The sequence below is a fragment of the Ixodes scapularis genome, unplaced genomic scaffold (assembly GCF_016920785.2).
Source record: "Ixodes scapularis isolate PalLabHiFi unplaced genomic scaffold, ASM1692078v2 PGA_scaffold3__209_contigs__length_174095766, whole genome shotgun sequence".
Lineage (NCBI taxonomy): Eukaryota > Metazoa > Arthropoda > Arachnida > Ixodida > Ixodidae > Ixodes > Ixodes scapularis.
This window is the reverse complement of record NW_024609868.1, coordinates 41,095,940-41,110,201: the sequence shown is the minus strand read 5'-3', so window position 1 is coordinate 41,110,201 and position 14,262 is coordinate 41,095,940. Positions and strand designations below refer to the sequence as shown.

At 45.0% G+C, this 14,262-nt stretch overlaps 1 long non-coding RNA gene across 1 annotated transcript; it reads left to right on the top strand.

The window, feature by feature from the left end:
• Positions 1-408: 408 nt before the first annotated feature.
• Positions 409-11,672, top strand: LOC120850474. Its single transcript, XR_005718151.1, has 4 exons — positions 409-441; positions 1,336-1,401; positions 1,486-1,563; positions 11,475-11,672. It is a non-coding gene; the product is annotated as an uncharacterized LOC120850474 (long non-coding RNA).
• The last annotated feature ends 2,590 nt before the right edge of the window (positions 11,673-14,262 follow it).

Below are 14,262 nucleotides of genomic sequence, written 5' to 3'. Positions count from 1 at the left end.
CGTGGTAATAAATATTCCCTCGCAGCGGCTTTTGTCTAGATCGGCTTTTTTTCTTGTTTGTCCTGTTTTGCAGCGTTTTAGCCCTGTCTACCGAAGTACCATTACAGCAAAACACAGATGATTTGCAGGCGTCCTTTTCCCGCGCATCGTAAATCGCTATGCAAAGCAGGGAACTCCAGAAGCAGGTGCTTCCTTTGTGTGTGTGTGTGTGTGTGTGTGTGTGTTTGTGTGTGTGTGTGTGTGTGTTTGTGCGTGCGCGCGTGTGTGTGTGTGTGTGTGTGTGTGTGTGTGTTTGCTGCAATCTGCTATTGACACAAGACACGCACGCTTAGACATCAGAGTACATTTTTTTTTTTTTGTCCTTTAGTCAGCATTTGGGAAAAGGTATAAAAGGTATGGTCCTGCCAGCCGAGGCATCGTCTTTCTCAAAGCAACATCAAGGTATGGGAAACTTATGAAAGCATGAGAAAATTTCAAATATTTGTATCTATATTTCTGTGCTTGTCAATTGTCCATTTCATAGATATAAGAACCTCTAGATTTAAATTTTATGTCACATTTTCACTTCATTTGTTTTAGGGAAAAGCTATGTAGACCTGTTTGTTATTGTTGTTGTTGTTGTTTTATTAAAAAGAGAAAAGCTTCTTTTTAACTTCTAGTGCGAAACACTTCTTGGTGATCTCAATATGTTTGGGAGAGAATTCCGGAGTTCCAAATCCTACTTGCTTTTTTACATTTCAATTAGCATCGTGTCTGCGCGCCGTTGGGTAATCACTTAATTCTACGCGCTGCTCGTTGAACTGACTTAGTGGTTTTATATATATATATATATATATATATATATTATGTATCCATTCGGAGGTGTTCTGGAAACACACGCCGCCGCGTGGAACGCGGTACGACGCTAAGTGTCGTACCGCGTTCGCGGTACGACGTGACATTAAGCATCGTACCGCGTTCCACGCGGCGGCGTGTGTTTCCAGAACACCTCCGATTGGATACATTTCGTTTCTTGTGCATTAATAAGACAGGTAGCAAACGCCAGAAAGCCAAGGTGGAGTGGTGTAGAGGTTAGCACACCCGACCGGACATTGGGAGGCCCAGAGCTCAAATCCTGGCTCCGCCGATTTTTGGCTTTCGGCGGGTTCCTGAAAACTTCAATTCTTTGACTCATTGGATTAAGTACGGTTCATTCATCTGCACATGTTCGTTTATATATATATATATATATATATATGTGTGTGTGTGGGTGTGCCTTGTGGTGGTAATTTCAGCTATGTTGATATGAAGACATACAAATAAACAACTCGTTTTTTTCTTTTCAATTGTGGTAAGGTCATATCACATCCTGACTCAAAATGGGGCCGTCTGTACTCGTCATGTTGCTTCTTCTAGTCACTGGTACGTTACACACATACGTCATTATCATTTAAAAGAGAGAAGTCAATCAGAGGAATAAAAAATACACTATTTAAATTCTTGCAGGCTTACTCTGCAGCTGCTACGCTAAAAAAGCTGAAGATGACAATGTAATCACCAGAGTTCGGAGATGTGCGCTACTTCGTGAGTGTTTCAAATTGTAAAGTGATCAATTACGCCTTCCGGCTTTGTTGCAATCATTTTGTCGCTACTCTTTCTTGGGTCTTGTGGAGTCTGTTGTTAAAGCTTCTAGAGTTTATAATCTGGACGGAAATTATTTCTAAGAACTTTACGTAACATACAATTAAGAATGTCAGCGAGTTCGTCTTCCACGAGCCATTAAGTACCGGCGTTTCTATGCCGAGTTTCAAAATCATTTCACAAAAACGCAAAAACTGAGTGATGAATATTGGAAAGCCCGTTTTTATTTCGATTTTGGTGAAATAATGGTTTAGCATCTATCGGAACTTCAGTAAATACTGGGTGTTTTCACCTCAGATCGTACAATGACTGTCCAAGTCATATTTTTGATATTTCTGTAATAAATATATCTGAAAGTTGTGTTCTTGGGAGGAACATTCAGCTATCTCTGAAGGCCGTAGCTAAATCTTTCCCAGTCATATGAAATTTAGACGCTCGAAGCGTTGACATTGCCGAGATTTCACTATGGTAATTTGCACATCCGCAATGCCACACGAAGCCGGTACGTTGTTAATTTTTTTTATGTTATAGATCATAGAAAATTGCACACCAAATAATAAAAATTACAATTTCATATTTGTATGCAACACCAAGTTACAAAACACTTAAAGAACACGTTTTAGAGACACATTCACAAATTATTTTTCAACAAACAACTTTTTTGCAAAACGTCGCAAAATATATCACAATGTAGATTTTGAAATTCAGCTTACCAGTATCTAAGAAAACATTCACTAGTCATCATGGTAGTTTTGTCATTAATTCAGAAAGATAAGTAATTTCTCTAATAGTATCAAAATTGCACGTCAATATTAAAAAAAAAATCTTTTATTTTTTTGCACTTTCCTTAAATCCTTACAGTGACTTGAACTAACTTGTGGTGGCAAAATATTGAGTCATATATGTGACCTCCAGTTGATAAAAGTGACAACAAACATTCAAATTAAGTTAGCTTGGCTTCGTCATAGGGTCTTTGCCGTACGACTTCGGCTCCAAGCAGGTATTCTCTATAGTAGGTTACAAGTCAAGAAGGGAGCGGCAAATGAACCTCAAACGGAATCATAAATTCCTCCGCCACCTCGCATCCAATAGCGTCCCATCATTTCTGTGAAGTCGCGGCCAACGCGCGAGGAGGGTTTTTTTCCTTTTTGTACATATTTGCTTTATCTTTCGAGTTTGACTTAGCACTGTGGAAGCCACGGGAGGGAGATTAGAGTTTCCCCCTCCAATGGAAACAAATACGACTTTCGGAGATTAGGTTCCCCCTCCGATGAATACAAAGGCTGCTTTCAGGGGCTCGGTTTCCCCCTCCGATGAATACAAAGGTCGTTTTCAGGATCGGAGACAAGTTGGCATCACTCTGTAGGCAATATCTATCCATTGAAGCGGAACAAGGTGCGTTTCCAGTGAACTCTTCTGTCGATTGCGGAGGGATTTGAAACCGGCGCATCACGCTTGTGGGAGGAGCTTCTCCTACCTTCTTGACTTGTAACCGACTATAGAACCGACAAGGTGTGTCCGTTGCACACACTTTTTCGGTATCTTTGTGGGGCCGACGTCGTGCGGCAAAGCCCCTCTAACGAAGACAAGCTAGCTCCATTTGAGTAAAGGTTTTGTTGTCCCTTTTCTCAATAGAAGGTCATATCCAGCTCAATATTTTGCCATCACAAGTTATTTCAAGTTGCTGCAAGGAAATAAGAATAGCTTAAAAGAAATAAAAGATGGAGTTTTTTTAATTATTATTAACCGGCAATTTTGCAACTTTTAGAATAATTACTTAAGTTTCTGCATTAATATCAAAACCCCAATAATAGCTAAGCAAATATATTTTATATATTCATCAGCTCCAGTAAACTAAAAATTTGAGCTAGTTTTATTATGTCGTCAGCTGCATTTCAAGGTGCACATTTTCATATTTTGTGACGTTTTGCATAAAGTTGTCTGATGGTAAATAAGTCTCTAAAACGTTCACAAAAAATATAATTGTAATTTTTAATATTTGGCGCGCATATTGTAATTTTTTAAAAATAAATGATTAATTTTAAATACCTGCCTGTTGTGGTGTGACATTGGTGGCTGTACAAATTACCATAGTGAAATCTCGGTAATGTCCAGGTCTCGTGCTTCTCAATTTTGTATCTCTATGAAATATTTAGCTAGGGCATTCAGCTAATGAATTTGATCTGTTTTTAGATGCGGAGCATCTCTTGCTCGGGTCTATGTCCCGCGGCGTCGTAGTGCGCACTCACACTACGCATGCGCAACACTCCTCCTTCCCTCTCTCCAACAGCTGCGCGTTACTCTCTCTGCTCTCTCTCTCTACCAGCTGCGTGCACTTCGCGTGCGTTCGCTTCAACTCACACCGCGCGCGCACGCGCAACTCTCCTCCTCTAGTTTCCTCTCCTTCAAGTGTGAATATAAGCAGCGGTAGCGCGCTGCGCGCGTTCAGTTCACCGCTGTTGACTCCACTTCACTCCGTTCTTCCGATGAAGTGTGATGGAAACAACAGTCCCGTCAGTTAGTGGGTTGGCGCAAGCAAGCGTCAGCACCACCCCACAAACTAACAGCAACGCTACGTCCACTGAAGACAAAGCTGCGCAGCGAAGGGCACGCGACGCTGAGCGCAAACGCTTGAAGCGAGCGGCAGACCCTGAACTACGGCAACGAGAAGCGGCGTCCATTCGTCAACGTCGAGCGGCGGATGCTGAACTACGACAACGTGAAGGAGTTTCCAACAACGTTCACGCGATGTGTGGTAACCAACGCAAGTTAACAACGTAATAATACGCAAGTTAACAACGTTACTAGCAACGTTACTAACACCGTTAATAACACCGTTAATAACGATCCGCGACGCTCCGCATCACCCCATGGTTCCCCTCGGGAAGATGGTGTAATTTTTTTACCTTTCTGTTTGGTATACCGCGCGAGGCTCTTGTGGTTAGACCAGCCAAACAAGCAAAGAATGACCTCTCCGTAGCATTCTACGGAAGGCCCCATACGCATAGGCTCGAACGTCCCAGTTGAGGGAACGGAATTTATTACATGTCCCACCCAATACTTTCATTGGGAACTTGGCGATTTCACCGACCCATTGCACTTTGGCTCGGCATAAAATAGAACATGACGCTGGTGTACTTGGTGACAATACTTGGACCACTCGGATACCGTCTGCGCCGCCTGACCTTCATCGCAATGTTCAAGCTCCTCTCCTCTTCATCGGTTCTGCCGCCTTCCTTAAGCCCCTTGTTGGGACCGAGGAGTTCCTCAGGCAGCCTCAGGCAGGGCCAGGCCGGGACAGGAACTACAGGACGACTTCCGGCAGGAACATCAGGAGACGGGAGGGCCTTTCACGATAAACTTTGTTTAATACATATGTACAGAAGATATCTACTGCGTCCGAAGGCACACTCTGCGACCTCCTGTTCGCTCCTTCTATTAGGTCGCCGTTTAAAAAAAAAAAAAAATTGGCTTGCTCTTTATGTTTATACAGCCCTGATGGAGATGCGCCTCAACGGGTAATCGGTCTCTTAGCTGTAGATGAGAAATTTAACCAGTGCGGTACAACCGCTAACCTGGGATTTTTAACGTGCATCACGCAGTAGTGATCACACGAACGCGTGCCTGTACGAAACTCATCCAGACCGAAACGGGCGGGGGCGGCGGGGATCGAACCCAGGAGGTTCCCAGCGGAAGCTTTCGCTCCACGCTCCGAGCTGAGACGCGTTAGCCCACTCGGCCACTTCCTCCCCTAGGTCGCCGTTTGGTACCCCAGCGGTTGACAGCCAATTGTCGCCGAGCCGCCAACAAACATCATGTACAGGTTCTGCCCCCATTCATCCCCTGGAGCACGCACACGCACACGCACACGCATACTGCAGTGGCAGACGGCCTTCACATTCTGGCGCCGAGGCAATTTCGCCCTCGATAAGCCGCGCCGAGGAGTCGACAACGAAGGGTCCGCTGTCAGCCCGTGAGACGTTGACCGTGATGGTGATGATCCCTCCGTTAGGCGGCGTCGTGGCTCAGGAAAGGGTTTGGCGGGATAATCGGCAAGTGGTGTCGGACGACAACCCGAATCGAACGCACCCTCACGAAAGTGACGCAGTGGCCGCCGTCACCTTGAATCTCGCCCGGAAATCCCCACGGTTCCTGCGTCAACTGACCCCCGCCTCGGGCCAACGTACTCCCAACCGGAAAGAACAGTCCGGCTCAGCTTCGCGCCCAGGTGGGGGAGGTCAACACGGCGCCGGGCGATGCTGTCGGTCATTAACGGCTCAAACGGCCGGTCGCCGACTTTCAATGGGATGGCTCGACCCCGCCGGGGGGACAAAGGGAAACGAAGGAAGAGACGTGGCCTTAGCCAAGGCCTGTCGCAACACCCTCGACGTTGTCGCTCCTTCCGCCCCGCAATGTAGGCCTTTCGGGAAACACAACCCTCCTCCCTTTCACAATTTTTCTTCCCCCCCCCCCCCCCCCCCAACTAATGATGACCGTCCGGTATCTGACTATGACAACCCCGTTAGTATTTGCTCTTTCGCAAGCCTTCCCTCTCTCTATCTCTCTCGCTAAGAACAATGCTTTCACCTATATTTATTACAGAAATATAAAAAATATGACCCGGTCAGTCGTACAGTCTGACCGCAAACACCCTACTGCAATTGCAGAAAGACCGATAAAAGGTTTTTAAAGGATACATGGAAAGGAAAAAAAAATTAAAACAGCATGAATAGAAAAAAATGTTATAAAACGAAATTACAACGAAGAAAGAAAAATGTGGAGCTATATTTACGGCGCAAAACGAATTTGTAGTTGGCGCCCGCGGGATCCGCCGCATGTCACGTGGTAGACCTGTGCGCCGTCGCGCTGCGCCGTCGTCGCCGATGCGAGCCGAGCGTGGTGCGCCGCCGGTTCAACAATGGTTCAACGCGGTCATAGCCGTATATTGGGAGGGAGAGCATAGAGTAATATAGTAAACGTAAAGAGAGGACACATTAGCCGATTCGAGGCCCAGATAGTGCGTTTAATACCCTCCGCTACGTGGCGCTTTTCTGTAATTTGGTTAAAATTAATTAAAACCCTTTCTGTGAAAAGTATTTATTTTTTAAATGGCAATGCTTTAAAATTGTTTAAAGTACTTAAAACGACTAAATAGCTTAAATCAAATACGTCACAAAAATCACGTGAGGAATGGCGCCTGCCATGGCATGCCTGCCTGCACGCCGTCGCCTCTGCATCATTCTGCATGTCCTCTACTCGTCCGTGCGTCGTTCGTCTGTGCCGTGCGTGCCGTCCATCTGTGCTTTCTGCTGCATCATGTTCGGTCGACTTTGCATCAATCAAGGTGACGGATGGCCGCCCGCCTGCTCGCATGCTCGGCGTGAATTCGTGGAGCCGATCGGTTCGAGCTTCTCGCGCTGTTGTTTCTGCCGGGCTGTCTGGCTGCACTTGAACGTGTGTGCATGTTGATTTTCGATGAGATTATTTTAAGAAATGAATTTAACTTACGACCCTGCACACGACATTGTCCATGGGTTTAGAGATGACGGTGTTGAACGAACCTCTAACATTGCAGATAGAGCCTTGGTTGTTATGCTGTCTGAAATTTCCAGGAGGTGCGTTTAGCCCCTTGCATACACTGTTGTGCACACTTCAACAACGTCTTCTGTTTAACGCAGTATCCTCATTTCTCTCATTCGGGAGCTTAAGACAGTTGGCTTCACAGTAAAGGCTGTGGTCTGTGGCTAGGGGGCTTCAAACGTAAGCTTGGTGTGTGTTGTGATAAGCCATTTTTTGAAGTTGACAACGAACACGTTTACTTTGTCTTCGGTGTTCCGCACCTTCCCAAAACAACCAAGAGCAATCTCCAAGCCCACAAGCTTTGCATTGGAAATGAGGTCATTGAGCGGTCTTCTATTGTTGAACTTTATTATTCTATCCATGAGATGAGCTTCCAATTGGCTCCGAAACTTACTGAGAGACATTTTTTCAAGAACCTTTCTGTAACATGGAAGAAAATTGTGCCCCACAGGTACTGAGTGCCTCACTATTTCTTGCAGTCATACCCCTTGCTTATGCCAATGAACTTCCAGAGGCAGCCATGGCTACAGCTTATTTCTGTGATAGGATGTGCATACTTTTTATTGTCTAAATAGCTAAAAATTTTAAGAAGACATGGCAGAAGTTGCGTCATGCCATTCTGAAGGGAGAATCTGAAATACTTGATTTTCTCCACCAGTAACTCGGATGGATTTCAGCATGGCAGTTCCAAAGTAGGAGGCAGCCATAAGCCATCATTGGGTCGCAAGTTACTATAAAAAGTGTCCTCATGCTCTGGGATGAGCTTTCTAGCAGCCATGACTTTAAGTTCTTACTTACACGACGCCTGCAGCAAGACACACTTGAGAACGTTTTTGGAGCTATATACGACAAATGCTGGGCTGCAACATAAACCCAAATGTGCATCAGTTCACCTCAGGACTAAAACACCTCTGGATAAAGAAACTGTTCAAACTGTCGGACAATGAAAACGTAGAGGATGACAAGGCTGACCTCTTAAAGGAGTTGCAAATATCTTCGCACCATGAAAGTTTAATTTCAGACATTGTGGAATGTCTTCCAATTTATAACTTCCCGCCACTAGAGGATATTTCTGAGCTGGCATCAGACATCAGGTCTAACATAATTGATGACTCGTCCACTTTTTATTACGTTTGGGGCTATTTGATCAAGCTTTTGCTTGAACAGACAACTTACAGCTGTGGCTGTTCTCAGCTGCTATCGGATGAGTCTAATAACTTGACCAGGCTTCACCAGCACTGTCTTGTTCCTAAAGCATACCACGTGCCTCAAAAATTCTTCGGGAACTTAGTAGTACCATCACAGACTGCCTTTCATTTCATTCAGCAACTAGAAAATTTCTTTCTTCCAAGACTAGAGAGTGTGACATATGTTCGAGGAGTGTGTGCCGCCTTGTATAGCACACTTTGAGGTTTGGGTGGTTTTAGCCTGTGCCCAGAGGAGTACCTCAACGGGTTTTTAAAATTGTTTTGCAGAATGCGCTTGTGTTGACATGTTTGATTTTCTAACCGGAATTCGGACAAAGTTCGATTGCACTCTTCAGTGGCTAGTAAGAACGAGACAGGTTTAACTGTTAATAGTGTATTAACAGAGGCGGTTGCCAAACCAAAAACAAAAAAGTGCTTATTCAGTGGGCGGTGCAGCTTGCTCTCCAAATATTTCTTTCCCCTTTTTCCAGCGAATGTGTATCACGGCTCCCTAACAAAAATATTTGTCCACTTTCTACAAAATTTTGATAGAAAATAGTGTATGGAGGCTAAAAATATTTGAAAGAAAATGTATCCACTTTTGTATCCACTGTCCACAGTTTTTTAGCCGCTTTTTTCTGAAGCCATATTTCTTCTCTGAACAATTTCGGGGAATGTTTAGGGACTTTGAATCTTGTCAGATTTCGAATAGAGTTCTCATTGTTTGGTAATGGCTTGCCCGCAGTGAGTTTGAGGCTATGCAAATTGGTGTTTTTTTTTTTTTTTTTTTTAATATTTGCCGGAAATCGGGAATTTGTACTATCCGGCGTGTGCTTCGCACTGTTATTATACTCTTATGACTGGTAATGATAGCGATGTCTTATTTATTTTTGCTCTTACTTCCCGTACCCGAGTCGGCGTGAAAGTGAATGTATCATACAGCATGTTCTCCGTGGAAAGGTTTTGTTAACTTGGTTCCGCTAAGAATCTATTACGAAGTGTACGATATGCCGAAGTCCTTCATATTCATTTATTCTTGTGAGTATCGATCTCTTTCTTATAAAACATACAGAGCTTCTTAAGTAAATCATGTATACATGAATGTGGTCCAATAAAGTGTGATCGAACTACTTACTGTTGTTGACCCCAAAATGCTCCACCAGCCAGGATTCAAAGCGGCGATTGTGTAACTTCAATGCTTTACAATAGAAAAAGAACAAGAACTATATATACTCCTGCTTTGTGAAGTAAGTTGAAATATTGTTTAACACATTTTGCACGTACTCTATCGTAAAAAATAAAGCAAAAATGCGTCAGTATTAAAAAAAAAACAAAAAAAAACAGCGGCTTCGGGAGTCAAGGAGTTCCCGAGAGCCGAGCGTTTCTAGGAGAACCGGAGCAGAAACGCCCAAACCGAAACCGAAACTAACTTGACCGGAAACGGAATTAGAATATACTTAATACCGCCCGCTAGGAGCGCTACCTGTCACTGGTCTATCTGGGCCGCTAGGGCCTATGCCAGTGTCCGCTCTTTACCTTGTGTCTATTACTCTATGGAGAGAGTGCAAAGGCCGCTGCCAGCGCCGAATACTCCCCCCGTGGTTAGAGCGTAAAAATAAAGGTGCGACACAGCGTCAACCAATCAGCAGACCGTGTCGTCACATTATTGGAAACGACATTTAAAGCGTGAAATAGAAGCGTTCAATCTCGGCTTGTCGGTGACCATTTTCTCTGGGCCGGCTTGCTAGAGCAGCGTCTCAGCTGAGACTGGCTGAAAGAAAACATTACACAAGGTGGGGCGCGCGAGCGTGTTGAGGCACGGCTTGAGTCCCGCTCGGCTCGTTCGCTTTCTTTGGCAGTGCTTTCCTTCCCCCAGTCTCGGCCGAGACGCTGTTTCTATCAAGTCAGCTCGGGTTTGGAGCGCACTTTCGTCGATTCTACCGTTGAATATGGACGTGACGAAAACCTCACATGCGTAAAGTTTGCAGTCACCGAGAGTTATACCTTTTTACTCTAGCGACGCTAAAATGGTTTAAATTGGTCGAGTCGCATTTTTAGGGCTCATGATCACTCCAGGGGCTGTTTCGCGGCCTGTGGCTGGCCCCGAGTAGAGTTCCTGTATAGACTCCTTACGGGAGCCAGAGCAGAGTTGCGTGTTGATCGCCGTAGCGCCGTTTTTCCTGCACGGCATTCGGAGTCTGCTCCTCACGTGACTGACTTTGGCGAATAGCGGCGCCGCGCGTTCGAGGAGCGTGACGCGCTCAGAAGCAGGGGAACGTACACCGGGGTGCCGCGGCGGCACGTGGAAAACAGACGCGCAACTCTGGCTTCCCTATACAGGAACTCTAGCCCCGAGATGCTCGCCTATTCAAAGCAATGTATGGCCAAACTCTCCCAATACACGGCTCTGAACACGTTTCTCCTCGCCGCCGCCACTGCGCAAGTGCGTCTGCTCCGAGGCGCCGCGCCGTCATCTGAGCGGCTAACAGGTCTATCATGACTGCTTGCACTTTTTCAGGAGCTTGCTTTGGCCTCTAAAAGTTACTTATAAATCTTCGCGCGTGTGTGTGTGTGTGTGTGTGTGTGTGTGTGTGTGTGTGTGTGTGTGTGTGTGTGTGTGTGTGTGTGTCTTTTCTTGTGGCACTTTAAACGAAGATCTGTAAGTAACTTTTAGAGATGCATAGGGAGCTTCCAAAAGAGCGGAAGCACCACGTGACAAATAGAGGTCAGTCACGTGATAAATAACGGCCACTCTTGCGCGGAGCCCACTGGCGCCAACTGCAAATTCGTATCACGCCTTAAATATATTTCTAAAAATGTTTCTTTTTCGTTGTAAATTCGTTTTATTAATTCCTTTTCCCAACCAGGCTGTTAAAAAATGTTTTTAATGTGTTTTTTTTAAGAAAGTAAATGATCAGATGTAAGGTAATGAGCCAAACTATCGTGATCGTTATTGAAATAATTAACGTCCACCGAGCCCTATAAATACGTGTCCCAAGTGAAATCCGTGTAACTCACACCCGTTTAAAAATATATGCACCTTTGACTAATAATCAAACACCCTTTATGATTTACCACCTCCTCCAGCACCAGCACTCCCGGCCTCAAAACCTTCGGAACCCTCCAGTTCTGCAAGGTCCTCGCTTGCTGAATTATTGGCCTCGTCGGGTTGCCCAGCGAATCCTCTAAGCTGTTTGCTGTACTGCGCGCTGTTCTCACAGAAAAAGGGCAGCTGCCAAGGAAAAAATAACGCGGACTGCAGATGTCAATAAAACGTGTCATTTGTCACAAAAATTTTTTTGCATATTTTTGGTTTAATAATTGGTTAGAGAAGTTGCATTGCGCCCACCGACACTCCATTATTTCATCTCACAGTTATCTGCAGTAACGAGAAAAGTACAGGAGCGTGAGCATAACTCGGCTTAGCTATTGCTCGTACGAGCTCGCGCAGAGTAGGTGCTTTCCAAAGTTCTGCGCCTGTTCCCATGCCTTTGCCTGCACTGCAGATGTTTGTGGGATGCAGTTTAGCATATCAGTTGTAAGGATTAGAAAAAAAAAACGGATTTAATCAGAAAGCGTTACAAATCGTTCGGTATCGTCCGTCCTCGTGCATCCCGATCCTCCTCGTCCTTTTTCCTTTTCTCTTTTCTTACTCGCGCTGCTACAAGACCCACAACAAAGTTTGAATTGTCCTCAATTCAAGTCTGTACGTCACTTTCAATTGTGATACAGTCCCGGAGGTATGCTGGAGGCCTTCATTGCTTTGGCATACGTGCTGATGTTGCATTGTGACTTACTGCGTCCAATCCATCTCCGTTGGCGCTGACCCAGCTGGTTCTTCAACACCTTCGGGAGATCCCTCTGGGAAGTTGAGCGTGTTTCGCTGCGGTCCTGTTTCCATTTGGCTTGCTAGCGCCTGTCCTACTATAGTGTCCGATAGCTCGACTGGCTCGATATGTCTTGCGACAAATGTTCGTAGCTGTTGTAAATTAGCTATCTTGAGTGGTATCTGCCCAATATGGTGACGGCTCTTTTCGGCAACACAGTATTGCTGACTTCGAATTCTGCGATTTTGTACCATACTTCAAATAAAGAGTCAAGGGTTCCACACAGAGATCCTTTGATGCAGTATACGATGTCACTGAAGTTAATAATAATAATAATAATATCTTTATTTCCATCAATCTTGATCGGGGAGCCCGAGGAAAAAAGCTGCGATATGCAGCTTGACGGGTCCTCGGTCCCCTTAGAGTGGTCAACGGCAAGCATCGAGAAACAAAGATGAAAATCACATTCAGTATAGCAGCTGAAGGTATTGTTAACAGAAAAAGAAAACAGAACAAACAACGTTTTATTAAAATAATGCATCATGTACAAAAATATCCACGCAAGCCTTTGAAAGTCAAGTTTTCAAGGGAAACATTACTACTGCACAAAGTATTTAACAAATTTGGAAGAGTAAATTGGAGCATCTGAGAGCCATAGTTGGTTCGCTGAGTAACCATCCTCCACTTCTCCGCGTGACGAGTAGAATACACTGGTGAATTTTCCTCCGACAATGCAAGATTTTGTAAGAAACATGTGCCCTTTATTATTTCACTCTTAAAACTGGTACAAAGTCGATAGGACTACAATTTGTGAACATCAACTATCCTATAGGTTTTAAATAATTCAGCAGTGTGAAAATCAAAAGGTACATTACCTATACCTCTGAGTATTTTCTTTTGTAGTATGAATAGTTTTTCAATATTAGTTAACGTCGATGTACCCCAAACGAGGTAGCAGTAGGCTAAGTGGGAGTAAAACAAGGAGTTATAGATCAAGAGTTTCACATTTGTTGGCAATATGTAACGGTAGCGATTCACAATCCTTAAAACAAGTTGCCCTCATGCCGGCTTCGTACCGGGCTTTCGCCAGCGTCTGGCTATTTTCCACATTGAGCTTTACAGCGCATTGGTTCCTGGCAAGGTTGAGCAATCTTTCGGTTTCAGTGAAGTCATCATCAACGTTTCCCATGTTTAGTTCGCCTGGAAGTTTGGAATCATACCCGTGCTTTTTTAGCCAGAAAGGACTGTATCGTGTAGGGCTCTGTCTCGTGACATTAATGGCGGTTACTGCATCGCGCAATTCGGTAAGCCAGTCGAGATGACTGTCCACAATTTTTCGTAGGACTAGTTTGATTGCTCCTACCATTCTTTTGATAAAACCGCAGTAGCTGAGTTTGAGACGTTCTTTTCCCCTGTCTTTCTTCTTCGACCAAGGTTTTCTGCTTTTACCACAGTCTCGAGTTTTCTACATCATGATCGTTTAATGTTCAAGTTGTTTCCCACCATCTTTGCAGCTTTGTGTGTGTCTCTTGTCTTGTTTTTGTATAATCGTTTAATATTCAAGCGCTTTCACCGCCATCATTGGCCGGGTGACAACTAGATGAACTCAAACCCATGATTCGTATCTTGGGCGGAAATGTGAATGTGTGCGTACTGCCGCGCCGTGTATGCGCGGCGCGGCTTTATCTGCTTGCGCCGCAGCCATGAGTGATTGCTTCGCAGCTTGGACGCAAATGTGAATGTGTGCGTACTGGCGCTCCGTGCATGCGCGGCGAGGGTTTAGCTGGAATTGCTAGGACGACGTGGAAGACAATGTCTAGGATGAACTCTAGGAAGACCTGTAGGGTGATTTCAGAGACGACGTCACAGAGGGTGTATATAACGACCACTAGGACGTTTCCTAGGGCGACCTTCAGGACTAATTCAAGGACGACCTCAAGGACGACGCCTAAAATGACGCCAAGGACAACGTCGAGGACGACGTCCTAGAGGTTGACATCAAAGCCGACGACTGAAACCTCTAGGACGACCTCTAGGCCGATCTCTTG